Source organism: Rhinatrema bivittatum, chromosome 1, assembly GCF_901001135.1.
Source record: "Rhinatrema bivittatum chromosome 1, aRhiBiv1.1, whole genome shotgun sequence".
NCBI lineage: Eukaryota > Metazoa > Chordata > Amphibia > Gymnophiona > Rhinatrematidae > Rhinatrema > Rhinatrema bivittatum.
In genome coordinates, this window is record NC_042615.1 from 509,583,184 (window position 1) to 509,596,557 (window position 13,374).

At 42.5% G+C, this 13,374-nt stretch overlaps 1 protein-coding gene across 7 annotated transcripts in view; it reads left to right on the forward strand.

Moving 5' to 3' along the window:
* Positions 1–528: 528 nt before the first annotated feature.
* The window catches only part of MBD1 (methyl-CpG binding domain protein 1), a 322,119-nt gene continuing 309,273 nt past the window's right edge, over positions 529–13,374 (forward strand). The window contains exon 1 of one of the 7 annotated variants that reach the window (XM_029611568.1): positions 529–832. The gene's annotated coding sequence lies outside the window, so the exon portion shown is untranslated. The remainder of the gene's footprint in view (positions 833–13,374) is intronic. The other 6 variants (XM_029611550.1, XM_029611587.1, XM_029611578.1 and 3 more) reach the window with 6 other exon arrangements.

Here is a 13,374-nt window from a genome sequence, read left to right on the forward strand (position 1 = left end):
TTAATTTCTGACAGTAAAAATGTGCGCGTCGGGCACACATTTATTTTTTACATAAATAATAGTTAACAGCCTCATTGACATGAATTTACATGTGATGAATGCTATTAGCTACACACCGGTTTGGACACGCTAATCCCCTTATTGCATAAGAGGTTATGGATGCACGTACAACCATGGGTTAACCAATGGGCTAGCCCGAGTGCACATTGCATCGGCCTAGCTGTGGGTAACACTCAACATATGACACTGCTTGATACTTGCCAACAATATGGCCTACACTTAGGTCTTTATAACCTAAGCGCTAAATGGGGGTAAGGTAAAGTCTGCTTGCTGGTCCCATCCCATTCTCCTCCAAGTCTTACTCCTGCTGTCTGAAAAGCAATGGGGAAGACAACCAGGAAGCGGAAGCGGCTTGCACTCTTGGAAGCATGTCACAACATTGCCCTTTGAACGCATCTGATGTTAAGCAAGGCGCCCCTGCGTCAGACGTCACCAGGTTCCGGCAGCGACAGTTAGGTTGCCATAGAGATGCGCATTGATCTCACGTTTTTGAATGTTTTTTCTTTTCCCCCCACTTCCTGTTCTCTCCTGCTAGCTCCGCTGTCCTGGGGCAGCTACGGCGACGGAGCTGCGCGTGCACCCCAAGTGCGCGCTCGGCAGGGGAATAGTCGCTTCCGGTTCCGGTTGGCGTCGGGTTCAGAGGGATAGAGGCAGCCATTAGGCGAGGGGGGTGTGAGGAAGAAAGTACGGTGGTGGTAGTATCTGGAGCTTTTGTGAGAGCGGCGCAGGGAGGCAGCGCGAAGTTCCTGGAGGAGCGGTGGCGGAGGGGAAGGTGAGTGCAGAGCTGGTGGGGGAGAATTCGGCGTGGGAGGCGAGAAACGGCGCCTGAAAGACCCTGAGAGTGTCCCTCTGCCGACAGCTTCCCTCCCCCCCCCGACCCTGCTCCTATCTCCTTCCCTTGAATCTAGCGGGAAAGTGTAGGAAGGAAAAAAAGTCGTCGCAGGTTGCGGCTGTTGCCTGCGATTGCATGGTACAGATGTATATCGGGTATAAAAATCCGCCCAGATTTGACACGCGTGAAGGAGTTAGGTCCATGAACTTACTCCTCCTCCTCTCCCATCCCTCTGCTTAAGCAATTCAGTATCATGGTAATAATGCGCCAAGAACAAAACAAAAATCCCCGGCGCAGGAAATGGGATGAGTTCTGGCCACTGCTTCAGGTTTCCTCCACATTCCCAACTTACTGACTCCAAATTGCCATGTGTTGGTTACAGCGGAGGTCTTTGGTTTCCTTTTCGTTATTACTAGTCTGTCTTTTTCTCTTTCCTCCCCCCTCCCCCAATTTTATTTTCTAAATACGTTCACAGTCGTGAACTAGTTTGGGGTATACATAACCTGTGTGTAGGTATAATTTGATTAATTTTGATATTGCTTATTAGAACAGTTTGTAACAAAAGAATGAGGATCGTCTGGCTCCTTTAAAATTTAAATACAAGATTCAGATTTTACGTTTTAATTGAATCATTTTAGTAAGTATCAAACCACTGGCTTTCTCATTTGTTTCCTCCTTTTTGCTAGCTGTACATTTGAGCTTTACACAGACTGTATTTCCGTATTGGTATTGTGACGCTGATGTGCAGATGTTGCGCTCAATAAAGAGATTTGAAATAAAAAAAAAAAAAAGTAAACATCCTTGATTTGGTCCTTGTCACATGATACTGGAGTGTTTTGGCTTCACTCTTGCGGTGAGGAGGGCTTCTTTGGCTCCAAACTGTGGGCCTCGGGCGAGGTTAGATTAGCGGAGATATTTTGGGAGGGGTGCCTCTTATCTTGAAGGGTCCGAGTGTGTAGCTGGTGTTGAGATCTGAACACCCTCTGCTCTTCCCTTTAGGATTGTGAAGGAAGTTCATGGTGCTTCGGGGGTGCTCATTGTGTATTTATTTTTGAGCTAGGTAGAGAAGATCCTTGTGTTCTCACCCTCATTCCTTTTTTTCTTTCTCTGAACAGTATGGATGACTGTAACTTACCATCTGTTTAGCCCTCTTTTTTTTTTCTTCCTCCGAGTAGCTTGGTAGAGCAATAGAAACTGAGACTGTGAAAGCATATAAAGGTCTCCAGGCCCATCCTGCTTTATAGCATTTGTCCTACTGGCTGCAGTACTGCAAATTGTATTTGATTATTGGCTTTACCCTTTACTTCCCTATTGCCTTTTAATTTAAGATTTCTGAGGATTCTCTGTCCTTTCCTCAAGCTTTTTTGATTGTTTACCTCTTGCCTCTGCATGAGGCTGTTTTATACATCCACCAAGCTTTGTGTATATGTACTTCTTTATACTACTTCTGAATCTACTCTAGTTCCAGGCTAGACTTATCACTGCAAGCAGGGCTGTGTATCTGACATTTTTATTCTCTCTGGTAGGACCTGTCTCTCTTTTGGTCTTTCCGTTCCATCTGTCTCTGAGCAGCATGATTCTGGTATCTCTAAAGGCACTCTGTATCTCTCAGGTCTCTTGCTTAGCAACAGGACTCCATCTGTCTCCCTGCATGTAGCTCATTCTTTTCTTAGAGCAATGGCTCAATATCTGTGTCTCGGCGCAGAAAGAAAGAATGGTGTTGCTCAATATTTTTGCCTCACTCTGAATAATATACGTGAATATCCCTGCGCACACCATGTAGGCAAGAACCTACTCAGTTTCCATGTGTCTGCAAAGGTTTTGCATACCATATGCCTCTCAAATTAATAACCTCTGTGCACCTTTCACCCACGGACATATGAAACTGTTGGTGACTTTTTGAAAAAGTGTTTTTTTTCTATTTTTCTTTCCATTATAAATTAAGTACAAAATATCTATGAATTTGTATACTTAATATTCTATGATAATTATTATATCCATTTAAGTAAAGGAAAAATTCTATTTTCAGTTTGCAGAGAAAATAGACTGCATGAACTTAAAAAGTAATGCAAACCTAAGATAACAGCCATTCTTACTAAACTCTACATTAAATATACATTTTCAAATTTAAAATAAGTATTTAAAGTTTCATGCCAAAGAATCATCCATGGATGCTCAGATAGTGCAGTGGTCTGGTGTAGGACACTTTGCTAATGCCTTTTCTAATAATTTAGCATCCTCAGACTCAACAAAGTATATTTATTTTCTAAAATGACTTGAAATTTAGCAGAATAAAATATTTAAACTACAGCATTAAATTCTCATTTAAGTGTTTTCTATAGGGTACTTCATTTTCATATTAAACAGATTTTCACCCATACATTTGTAGATTTTTCCATAGATGAAATTTTGTTTAAATTGATGTTCATCCTAATTTTAGGCTGATTAAAAAAACTGCTCCAGAGCTGCAGTTGCAGCATTTCAAGGCCTCCAGCCACTGCTGGAAGCCAGTCTGAGCCAAACCGCTTGCTCTGTTTCAAATCCTGTCCCCCACCAGTGAAAGAAAGCGCTCACCGTCTTGTGCTGCCCATGCTGTGTTTCAAGTCCTGCCTCTTCACCCCCACAAGCAGCCAAAGTCCTTGCTGTCTGATGCAATTAATGCATTTTAAGCAGGTCCTATCCACCAAATGCACTTTCTGACAGGCTCCCTGGCCCTGCATTAAAGCAGATGTGCAGTGCTGTAGAACACTGGAGCCTCAGTAAGCATGCTGCCGAGAGAGAAGAAGCCTGGAGCCACCACTGGTAAGGATGAATGTTGTTGCAGTGGGTGGGGGGGAGAGCAAGAGAGATTTTCAATGGGGTGGGAGGAGAAGAGAGGGGCATGTTGGATAGGGCAAGGGATAGAGATGGGGATGCTGCTGAGTGGGTGGGAGATTCTGGTAATGTTTATTGGCTTCTGTCCACCAAAATAAACTCCAGTATTTACCCAGAAAAAATGTAATTTTTTTCAACTGATTTTCTCCTGCTTTTGTTATTTTCATAAAGAACAATAAAAAAATAAAAATGAGTGTCCGTAATCTAAAATATGAAAAATACATACACATGAGTCACAAAGCAGCTTAACATCCTTATGTTCAAAATAAAAATATCAAGGAGAGACCATTTTATTTGACAAATCAAGGTCAACATTTAAATTTTGATATACAAGAACATAAGAAATGTCAAGTTGGGTGAGACCAATGTAGTTAGTTCAAGTCACTTGGAAGTACCCGGTAGAGACCATTAAGAAAATTCATTCCATATTGCTCACTCTAGAAGTAAAAGGTGGAGACTACAAATCTCTCTGCCAAATAATTATTTGTGTTTTTTGTCCTCCAGATCTTTTTTGTTATACTACTAGCCATGACCACATTTTCTAGTAACCAGCTCCATATTTTCTTAGTGTCATTTCTCCCCTACAGAATAAAGGCCTTACTGTGCCACCTGCCCTCTCACTGTATTCTATCTCCAGTAAATGATAGGGATGTCCATCCCACCATCAAATGTTCTGGTGGACAAATCGCTCCCTGGAGTGTTAAGTCATGCAGGCTATCCTGGTAGAGTAGGGGCAGGCAAGGTGTCAGTGGCCCTTGGAGAGCTTGTGCCCTTTCGTTGAGATGGGTCTGAAAGCCAATGATGCTGGCTCCCTCTTTCCCTGCCTGCCTCTGTCCTCTCTGGGAGTGCTTACTTCCTTGGCTCCTGAAGTTGTCTCACAAGAAAGTATATGTTCTTGTTCTTTTGTTCGCTGCTTGGTTTTTGCGGGTGAAGTTTATATAAAAAACAAAACAAAAAAATACACAAAGGAAGCAGTTGAGGAAAGGAGTGGGGAATTGAAGCTTGGCGACAGTCCTGCCAACAACATGGGTTGTTAGGATTGGGAGCTTGCTGAGGAGAGAAAGAACACATTTTATTTAGCGACATGAAGTGTGGAAAGTGGTGCACCGCACTTAGTGATCAGTGTTCTAAAATGTTAGTCTCTGCGCTGTGCCGAATGTGCGTGAGTGATGTTGAGGGTGGTTGAGGGAATACCTCAATTCTGGAAACCAAATATGAATTCACCTATTAGCAATAACTGAAATATCACACCTCATAAAAATGTATATGATCTCAGATTATTCAAGACATTGTCTTCACTCATAATTTGTAGGGGCTAAAGTTTTGTTTCAGTACATCAGACCTATAATCTGTTTATTCCTGCTAATCTGTTATATATGCTGGAGTAAACATCTATTTTTTTTTTTATAGACAAATTTACTAGGGAGTCCAAAACTCTTTATGGACCTTCAGGTCCTATTATTTATATAATAGCAATACTAATAATCCAGGTACTTGTAAGCAGGTGAGTGTATAATATGCATGCATAAAGCAGAGGATTTTGCTTCTGTTAGGAGTCCCAAGGGAAGAAGTGAGTACGACGCAATGTACTAAGATAAACACTTCTCCGATACATCACTATAAGCTCTGGCCTTATATGAGCAGCACTACATAACTGTATGTATGTAAAAGAGGAAGTAAGAAAGCAAGAAATGCAAAAATAAAATGTGTGGCAAATTCAAATCTTTTGATAGGCAGGCTTATAGTTAGGAGGGAGAGCAGTTTATGCGTCAATAGTTTTCCAATGTCCACCCAGATTCCATAACCCTTTATTACCACACCTACAGAATATGTAAACTAAAGTTCTGTGGGGGACTTTGCAGGGGACTTTTAATGTAGAAATCACTTACCTGATAACTTTGTTTTCCTTAGTGTAGACAAATGGACTTGGGACAAATGGGTTATGCTCCCCTGCCAGCAGATGAAGACTGAATCAGATTTCAAAGCTGATGTCATCCTAGATACTCCCCTGCAGTGACCTCAGCCCTTCAATATTCTCTTCCAAAGCCACTGTGGACCTACCATTTATTTATTTAAAAATTCTTATATACCACTTATACAATTGGTTAATTGATCTATGCAGTTTACAATTCAGACATACATAAAATTCTGAGTAAAACAAATTAAGTAAAAGCGGAAAAAGATAAACAAGCACATTAAATATTTAAAAACATAAATAGGGTACATACTATTAAGAACTTGATTTAAAATATGATTAAAAACGGATAACCGTAAGTATACTCAACCAAACATAAATACTGAACCCCAGTAAGAATATAGATGCCCTGATCTAGGGATTGGATGACGCTTACCTGTAATTTCTTGCAATCGATATTCACTCAACAGGTGAATCCTTGGCACTGTTCTTGGGCAGGGTGCTGAGTCCATCTGTCTACACTAAGCAAAACAAAATTATTGGGTGAGTAATTTCTCCATTTCCTAGTGTGTAGCCAGATGGATTCAGGACCAATTGGATGTACAAAAGCTCCCAGTTGGAGCGGGAAGCTGCTTGCGGTCCAGTTAACACTGCCCTTGTAAAGGCTGAATCCTCTCGGGCCTGTACATCTAGGTGATAGAACCTGGAGAAAGTGTGCAAGGAGGATCATGTCGCCGCTTGGCAGATATCGACGGGAGACAGCAGTCTAGCTTCCACCCATGAGACTACCTGAGCCCTAGTGGGAATGAGCTTTAACCTGAGAAGGTAATGGCTGTCCTGCCTCCACAAAAGCTCCCATGACCATCTCCTTAATCCAGTGAGCTATGGTAACCCGCAAAGCTGGTTCCCTCCGCTTTCTTCCTTTGTGAAGTGGAGAAGGCAGTATTCTTCCATGTCCTTGTGCTTATCTAGGGATGGCAATGAAATGGACTGATTTCAAATGAAACTCGGAGACTATTTTGGGCAAGAAGGATAGAACAGTACGAAGCTGTAACGCTCTTGGAGTCATCTGGCATAACTATTCCCGACAATGCCTGTAGTTCAGATGTGCGACATGCCAAGCATATAGCCACCAGGAACACCATTTTCACTGTTAATAAATGCAAGGAAAGACTGCGCAGCAGCTGAAAGGAGGGCCCTGCCAAAAATTCTAATACTAGATTAAGATTCCACAAGGGAGCTGGCCACTGTAGGGGTAACCAGAGGTGCTTCACCCCTTTCAGAAAACGGGCCATGTCCGGCTGAGCTGATAGGCAGCTTCCGTTCACCTCGCCCCGAAACAGGATAGAGCTGCCCCCTGGACCTTCAAGGAGTTAAGGGTCAAACCTTTATTCAAGCCGTCCTACCAAAATTCCAGAATTAGTGGGATTTTGACCTCCCAAGGGGGGGGACACTGCGTTTCTTGCATCAAGCCTCAAATACTCTGCAGACCCGCACATACGCTAGGGATGTAGAGAACTTCCAAGTGCGCAGCAAGGTGGCAGTTACTGCCGCAGAATATCCTTTCTTCATCAGGCGAGCCCTCTCAAGGGCCAGACTGTAAGACAGAATAGAGTCGGGTCCCTGTGTGGTGGGAGGCACAGGGAGGTTTCCACCAGGAGTCTCCATGTCTGCATACCACGGATGCCTGGGCCAATCTGGAGCAACTAGTAGGACTAATCCCCTGTGTTGCTCGATTCTGCGAATGACCCTGCCCATCAGGGGCCACAGAAGGAAGGATTATAGCAACTCTTCTTCCGGCCAGGTCTGAATGAGAGCGTCTATTCCCCAGGGACCACTGATCTCTTCTGTGACTGAAGAATCGGGGAACCTTTCCATGATAAGAGAAGGCTATACCCAGTAGCTAAAGCATTCTCAATTTCCCCCCATGCTTCTCAGATTAATCTTTTCCATTTGGAGAAAGAGGTCTGGGTCTTTATTCCATTTTTTCCTAGCATGTGGATAGATTGATTTAGGACCAGTGCTTTATGCACATCTACCAGCAGGTGGAGACAAAGCAAACCGTCGCAGTATATATAGTCCTGCCTTGACATCAACCTGCAAGTATTCTCAGTCTCCAGCAGATGGTGGACATGCATTTCCCTACTAGGGATTGCTTCAAAATTTAGAGGAGAATTAATGGGAGCTTTGAGTTGCCCTGCTCTCCTGCGGGGATACCTAATGGTCTCTCCTAAAAACATAACATAAGAACATGCCATACTGGGTCAGACCAAGGGTTCATCAAGCCCAGCATCCTGTTTCCAGCAATGGCCAATCCAGGCCATAAGAACCTGGCAAGTACCCCAAAACTAAGTCTATTCCATGTTACCGTTGCTAGTAATAGCAGTGGCTATTTTCGAAGTCAACTTAATAGCAGGTAATGGACTTCTCCTCCAAGAACTTATTCAGTCCTATTTTAAACACAGCTATACTAACTGCACTAACCACATCCTCTGGCAACAAATTCCAGAGTTTAATTGTGCGTTGAGTAAAAAAGAACTTTCTCTGATTAGTTTTAAATGTGCCACATACTAATTTCATGGAGTGCCTCCTAGTCTTTCTATTATCTGAAAGAGTAAATAACCGATTCACATCTACCCGTTCTAGACCTCTCATGATTTTAAACACCTCTATCATATCCCCCCTCAGCCGTCTCTTCTCCAAGCTGAAAAGTCCTAACCTCTTTAGTCTTTCCTCATAGGGGAGCTGTTCGATTCCCTTTATCATTTTGGTAGCCCTTCTCTGTACCTTCTCCATCGCAGTTAAATCTTTTTTGAGATGCGGCGACCAGAATTGTACACAATATTCAAGGTGCGGTCTCACCATGGAGCGATACGGAGGCATTATGACATTTTCCGTTTTCACCATTCCCTTTCTAATAATTCCCAACATTCTGTTTGCTTTTTTGACTGCTGCAGCACACTGAACCGGCGATTTCAATGACGCCTAGATCTTTCTTGGGTTGTAGCACCTAATATGGAACCTAACATTGTGTAACTATAGCATGGGTTATTTTTCCCTATAATGCATCACCTTGCACTTATACACATTAAATTTCATCTGCCATTTTGATGCCCAATTTTCCAGTCTCACAAGGTCTTCCTGCAATTTATCACAATCTGCTTGTGATTTAACTATGCTGAACAATTTTGCATCATCTGCAAATTTGATTCTCACTTGTCGTATTTCTTTCCAGATCATTTATAAATATATTGAAAAGTAAGGGACCCAATACAGATCCCTGAGGCACTCCACTGTCCACTCCCTTCCACTGAGAAAATTGCCCATTTAATCCTACTCTCTGTTTCCTGTCTTTTAGCCAGTTTGCAATCCATGAAAGGACATCGCCACCTATCCCATGACTTTTTACTTTTCCTAGAAGCCTTTCATGAGGAACTTTGTCAAACGCCTTCTGAAAATCCAAGTACACTACATCTACCGGTTCACCTTTATCCACATGTTTATTAACTCCTTCAAAAAAGTGAAGCAGATTTGTGATGCAGGACTTGCCTTGGGTAAAGAGCCATGCTGACTTTGTTCCATTAAACCATGTCTTTCTATATGTTCTGTGCTTTTGATGTTTAGAACACTTTCCACTATTTTTCCTGGCACTGAAGTCAGGCTAACCGGTCTGTAGTTTCCTGGATTGCCCCGGAGCCCTTTTTAAATATTGGGGTTACATTTGCTATCCTCCAGTCTTCAGATACAAGGATGATTTTAATGATAGGTTACAAATTTTTACTAATAAGTCTGAAATTTCATTTTTTAGTTCCTTCAGAACTCTGGGGTGTATACCATCCGGTCTAGGTGATTTACTACTCTTCAGTTTATCCCGGACAGAGTTAAACTCTCACAATAATACCTCATTTGTCCAATCTAAGCTTGTAATAATAGGGGCGCCTTGGTTTATAATGATGCTATGGTCTCCTTCACCACCAGATTTTGGATACGCCCTCCTGTTTAAGCGGTGGAAGGTATTTAGATGAAATATATTAAAATGTTAGCAGTTGTAACATTCTGTTTTCCCAGTGTGATAGACATGGAATTTCCTTTCCTATCCAAATTGCCAATATAGTTTTCTTGGCTATTAGACCTGCTTTATCTATGAATAACTTTTGGCTCCTGAGTGTGATACATGTTTCAGCCTCAAACAGTCCAAAGAGCCAAGTCCTAGGGTTAATTGAAATATTTACACCCAAAAGCAAAGAACATTGATTTCTTATTGCCATCCAAAAGGATTTTGGGCAGGTCCATAGGAATTTTAAATTGTAATTCTCTCAAATCCATGTTTTCTGTAATGTCAAGAATGTTTGAACCAATACTGTATATCTGTGGTTGTTAAATTAAAATCTGGACTCCCTGCCCAACGGAGAATCTAAGAGAAGTCATTCTTCACTTCAAAGCTCCTGATCGCTTTTGAAAATGTGGCACACTTGGGGTTATCTACTCACCTACCCATGAGGAGCTCCTCTAATTTCACCCAGGAACTAATTGGGGGTTAGTAAATTGAGAAGATGTAGTGTCTCACTTGAAGATATGCAAAAATATCGGAGTGTGGTAAATTAAATTTCATTTGTAATTCTTGAAAGCTATGTAAAATATTAGAATTAGGAGAAAACATATGATATGTTAAACCTTTTTGGTACCAATCTAAAAAACCCCCTTAATCTCCACATCAGGATGGAACTGGGGATTTCCACATATTGCCAAAAGTGAGGAAGGTGCCCCAGGCAAACCCACAGATTTACAAATGTGAGTCTATGCTTGCCTACAGGAAACAATGATTAAGTAGTGTTTATAATCGAAAGGAATTGCTGTGGCCTCCAATTGCAATAATGTAGAAAGGATCAGTTCCCAAACCATCTTTGTAAATGAAGAACAGGAGAGAAGGCAGAGTTTCCAAAAAGCCAATCCCTTATGTGTCTTAACATGCAGGCGATATTGTATACTTGACGGATTAGGCAATTCAAACCTCCGAGTAAGGTGTTTGCGTAAGTGTGCTAAGGAGAGCCTAGCCTTTTTCCCATTCCATATAAACTCTAAAGATTTTGTTTATCTCCTGCAAATCCGTTCTGTGTAACCAAATGGGTAACATTTGTAATAGGTATAACAATTTAGGGATCTCCATCTTTAGTAACTGAATCATACCACTCAAGGATTTTAGAGTCGAGACCATTGTTGTAAACTTGTCTTCATTTTCTGAAGCAGGGGACCTACATTGATTTAATACAGATGACTAAAATCCATGGGAATCTGAATTCCCAAATATCTCATTCTTACAAACCCATTTGAGTGGACATGATGGTTCCCATCCCCTTTTTAAGCCCCTATAGACTTCTGAAGCCTCAGACTTATCCCTATTAATTTTAAGACCTGAGAATTGCCCGAACCCGGCCAGATACTCAAGAACCTTTGGCAAAGAGTTCAGGGAATGTGAGAAAAATTAACTCATTGTCTGCAAATGCTGCAATTTTAAAGGAAGCGTCCTTACCTTCTAAGCCAGTAATCAAACCGATATCACTGATTTTTCTCAGTAACTGGTCTATGGATAATAAGTAGAGCAGAGGGCATAGGGGACATCCCTGACTGACACCTCTACTGATATGAATAGCAGAGGATTTACCACCATTGGCTAAAATGTGGGACACTGGATTAGCATATGAGTGAAATCCTTTTAACAATATCTCCCCAAAAGCCAAATCTTGGAAGGACCAAGAAGAGAGAGGGCCAGGAGACCCGGTCAAAGGCTTTTTCAGAATCAAAATTGACTACAAATCACACCTATTTAAGAGAAATAATTGAAGGAAACACTAAGCTTAATCTATCAGCTAGAATTTTAGCATATAGTTTTAGGTCACAATTTAATAGGGAAATAAGCTGGGAATGTAGGTCCTTTTCCAGGTTTAGCCAACACTGTTATGTAAGCTGTGTTGAAGTCTCTTGGGAATGCTTCCTTAGAGCTTCAGCATAGAAAGACTCATAGAAGCAATAACCTGGTCCTGTAATATTCTGTAGTAATCGTACTAGAACCCATCTGGGCCTGGGGCTTTACCTGGTTTACTCGTTCTTATAGCATTCAAAATCTCAAAGGACTGAATGGGACAGTTGAGATATTCCAGTTCAGTAATTTGTAGGATACTAAGATTTTGGAAGAAAAAACTTTCCTCGACTGTGCCTCCTGTCCTATCACAGTATAAGGACTCATAAAAATGTCTCAAGGTTTCACATATATCTGAGCATTTGATTGCCCAAGTGCCCTGGCTAGACTTTAATTTTTCTATGTAAGTTACCATGCCAGGTCTTCACTGCATTAGCTAGAAATTTTACTGCTTTATTCCAATATTTGAAAAATGTATGCCCAGAATATTGGAGCATCCGTTGCGCTCTCTGGGGTAAACAGGCCTGCAAGCTGGCAAGAAGGGAATTATATTCTAATGAGTCTTATCGATTAATTGTCAAATCATTTGTTCCTTAGCCAATTTCAATTTGGATTCTAAGTCTAGGATAATTCCATTCAGGTGCTTATTTCTATGTTTCAGGTATGAGATTTCCCCTCTCATCACTACCTTGTTTGTTTACCAGAAAGGGGTTGGGGTAGAAGTGTGCTGAGTTATGGAAGGCAAACTGTTTCCATTTAGCTTGTAAATATGCTTGAAAATCTTTATCCTGCTTTAAGAAGGATGGGAATCTCCACAAATGCTCTCTCTGCTCTCCACCATCTAAGCTGACTTCTATCCAGATGGGAGCATGGTCAGGAACACTGGCAATACCAATTTTTCCTGATCTTATTTTGGGAAATAGATTATATTTAAGTTCACAAGAACTATCTGTGATATTGTTTCCTAGCATGTAGCAGATGGACTCAGGACCAATGGGTATAGTGTACTCCTAATAGCAGTTGGAGATGGAGTCAGATTTCAATCTGATGTCAGCAGTACATATACCTGTGCAGGAAGCTCTGCTCTTCGGTATTTCTCAGTTTCCTTAGCAGTTTGGGACTCTACACATGCTTGCACAGCGTTAGATGAAATCCAAACCAAAGAAGAAAGAAAATCTTACCTCTACAAGACGAGCCCCGCTCTCCTGCAGTGATACCTAAAGGTCCCTCCCCGTCGAATTCCTGAGGTGATTTCCGAGATCCCTCAGAGGTGAGCCTCGGTCCGATAGCCAGTTCCCGACATGGACTTAGCCTCCAGGAACGGGAGTGGCTGAGAGGCAGCGGGTGCAATACCGAGCACGGCGGTGAAGGTATTCCCCTCTCCCCCCGCAGCCGGAGACCGCCCGGCACAAAACTGGGAGACACAGAGTCAAGGTAAGGTAGAAAATTTTATTTGTCTCCGGTCTCTGAGGCTCGGTGAGCCGCACAGATCGCTAGCCTCCCATTGGGTTGAGCAGCCCCTCTCAGGCTAGGCCCTGATCTGGCACGAGGGTCCCTCCATGTGGAGACCCTCCGGGTGGGGGGTCGCCATCTTGCCCGAGTGGTCGGTGCCAATCCTCCCCCCCCCCCCGATCGCCGTCTTGTCTGCACAACTGAGCTATGTTCACAGCGGTGAGCCGTGCGCACAGTGGCGCGCGCATGTGCCGGGTGCACAAATCAGCCTGTGTGCACAGCGGCGCGTGCATCTTGCGCGCACAGCGGTGGCGCACCCAGAAC